The sequence below is a fragment of the Biomphalaria glabrata genome, chromosome 13 (genome assembly GCF_947242115.1).
Source record: "Biomphalaria glabrata chromosome 13, xgBioGlab47.1, whole genome shotgun sequence".
Lineage (NCBI taxonomy): Eukaryota > Metazoa > Mollusca > Gastropoda > Planorbidae > Biomphalaria > Biomphalaria glabrata.
The window spans coordinates 38,263,047-38,266,479 of record NC_074723.1 but is presented as its reverse complement, the minus strand read 5'-3'; positions in this window follow the sequence as shown (position 1 = coordinate 38,266,479).

Below are 3,433 nucleotides of genomic sequence, written 5' to 3'. Positions count from 1 at the left end.
ACCTACTTTCCTCTATGGCAAAAAGGTGCCTGAGTTAATCTTTATAGTGCTTACAGGAGCACCCCGTTACGCCATCCTTGAAGATATATTTGGCATGCAGTCGCCCCCCATGTGGGATAATTTTCCAACCCATCACAGATGTTGAATGATAAGTATTTCTTCTATACTACCCACACCAGCCTCCAGCAGAACATTTTTTTAAGGTAGTTCTGCCAGTGTATGAAAGTTTGGTGAGAACTACTGCTTGGATATATATATATATATTTAATTGTGAAACTTGAAAAAACTTCTTGAAACAAAACTAAATATAACTTTTATTACAACATAACACTAACCCTAATACTAACCTAGATGAAATGAAATAAATCTAGTAGCAATAATATAAAATGGTATTTTAAACAAAATCTAACTCACTACAAAAAACATGTCTGTACAGTTTCAGATCCCTGGGTAATTTGCATTACACTAGACCATTTTTGTAATTTCACCATCCTCACTGCATATCCACCAACCAATCGCTAATTTCTCAATGTTACCTTGGAAACACCCACACACACACACTCCATAACACTGCTATACACATTTTTATGAACATACAAAATATAAACATTGTATAATTATGTCTTTATATAACTTTTGTTTTATAATTATTTTATCTAAGTAATTGACTAAGTAATTGTAATCCTCGTCCTAAATATAATTTTGAGATCTTGTTTTCTAGTCTTAACATTATGAAAGATAACAATCTAAAAGGTTCATAGTTATTGAGCTAACAAACTAATATTAGAAAATGGTAAAATAAAAAAATCACTGAATACAATATATTTACAGGGTGCGTCAAAAAAAATGTATACACACTTTGAACTGTCATAGACAATTTATTTCCCGTTCTACAATGCTAAATTTCAGCACATGGAAAGCTTAATGTCTAATTAAAGTCAAAGTCATCAAGATAAGGCAGAGGAAATGGTTGGGAGGGAGGGGGTCTGTCAATGAACTTTGAATGGTGTAATATTGAGTTCTTACTTCCTGAAGTACTCTAGACACGTGACAAGACAAACACTATACGACTGACTCAAGTCCGTTCAGCAGACAACATGAAGTTTATTTTACTATAATAATAATAATATACTGCACTCCTTGTTAGTGCTACAAGTCAAGAAATAATAATCCTATCCGCATAACAGCGGTATCAAAAATATCCAATACGTTAACAACAAATCATGTCCGCATCTCAGCGGGCAACACTGTGTAGAAATATAGATTAACTAATACATGTCTCAAAAGACCACTGGCAACAACTGCCCACAAGTTACTTTCTAACTGAAATTACTACAGACTTTTCTAAGTCGCTACTGTCCATCCCGGACTAAAATATACTTGACCACTCGGTCCAAAGAATAACACTTGACTTCTAACTTGACTTCACTTGACTGCTTTACTTGACTGACTGACTGACTTCAAAGTCAACTTTATTCATTCTACTTCCTGTTTTCTACATTAGGAATTCCACGTGTCTTTTAAACTATTAACATGATGTGAACTTTAGATCATGCAATGTCAACTAAGACTGTGACATTACGCCCTTTCCCTCAAAAAAAAAAAGATTTTGTAAAAATCTTTTGAAATTTAAGTAATAATACTATTATATGTATAGTCACATCTTTTGAGAGAGAAATAATCCATACAAATGTACAATGTGTGCTCTAATCTCTGGCACATGTCTTATCATGCCATCAAAAAATTTGATGAGACTAATATATGGTCTCATTTGAGCTTACAATATTTGAAAAAATATTTGTCTGTGTAGACAATACTCATAGTTGTCAACATTACTCAAAAGGCAAGTGTTTCTTTACACAAAATTTCAAAGTAAATTCTCAATTTATCAAAAGAATGCTTTCAATATTAATTTTACAAAGGAATGAGCAGCCATGAAAAATGCTCGTATACAAATATACTTAGTTTATCCCATCAGGTTACATAATCAAATGAAAAATATTGACAATGGTTACATGGTCAAATGAAAAGATATTGACAATGTTCTTTAAAATAAATCAATGCAAGTGAAATGTATCTATAATAAATATTTATGTTGTCTCAATGGTTTATGTACAAAAATAATGGCAATGTTTTGACAATGCTACTAAATCATGAAAGTCAAGAAAATATATTCTTTAATGATGATTTATGAGGAACATATTTAAATCATCAAAGTCATAAGCTTATTAAAGCATCAAGGTCGTTATCATGATATTCATTTGGCTCATATGTCTTACTGTGAGCACAAGTTCTTTTAACATAAGTGTAAGTTACAATCTTCTCTCGAAAAAATGAATCAGCTTTTCACGTTATGTAACATCAAATATGTTACTTCGAGCCATTAATAGTGCTCTAATAGTCTTCATCACTCAAATACAATGTTCTATTCAAAAATCAAATATATTACTTTGAGCCATTAATAGTGCTCCAATAGTCTTCATGAATCAAGTACAATGTTCTTTCAAAAATCAAGTATATTACTTCGAGCCATTAATCATGCTTCGATAGTTTTCTCATATCCATACAATATTCTTCTCAAAATTAGTGTTATCATCACATAATATAAAATATACTGCTTGAGCCATCAATAATGCTCCAAAAGTTTTGTCATTAAATACAATCTTCTCCTCAAAAAATATCAGTGTCTACATCACACATCATATATATTACTTCACGAGCCATCAATAATGCTCCAATAATTTTCTCATATTAAATACAATCTTCTCAAAAAGTCAGTGTCTACAACACACATCAAATGTATTGCTTCACGAGCCATCAATAATGCTCAAATAATTTTCTCATATTAAATACAATCTTCTCAAAAAATCAGCGATTACATCACACATTATATATATTACTTCATGAGCCATCAATAATGCTCCAATACTTCTCATATTAAGTACAATCTTCTATTCAAAGATTCAGTTTGCATTACACAGTATCAATTATTTTTCAAGCCATCAGTAATGCTCAAATAGATCTCACTAATTAATACAATATTCTTTTCAAAAAATCATTGTTTGCATTACATATCATCAAGTGTATCGTTTCAAGCCTCGAATTAAGCTCAAATAGTCTTCAAAACTGATATGTGGGAAAAAATAAATTCATCAGTGAAGATCAATGTCACAATTTACAAATGTTATGTACATTTGAAAAAATGAAAAATACATTTCAATAAATAGTGTCACATACTCAGGTTTTAATATGACTGCGTTCTGTTCAAATGGACTCTTGGAAAAATAATTTACACATATGCAAAAATTGGGCACATATGACCCTTTGAAGTGTCATGTGTACAAATACAATCAAAGTTATATGTAGAATATGGCATCAACAGATTCAATGAATTACACTTGTACTGGCTAATGAGTCCTTAACGGTGCTAGTG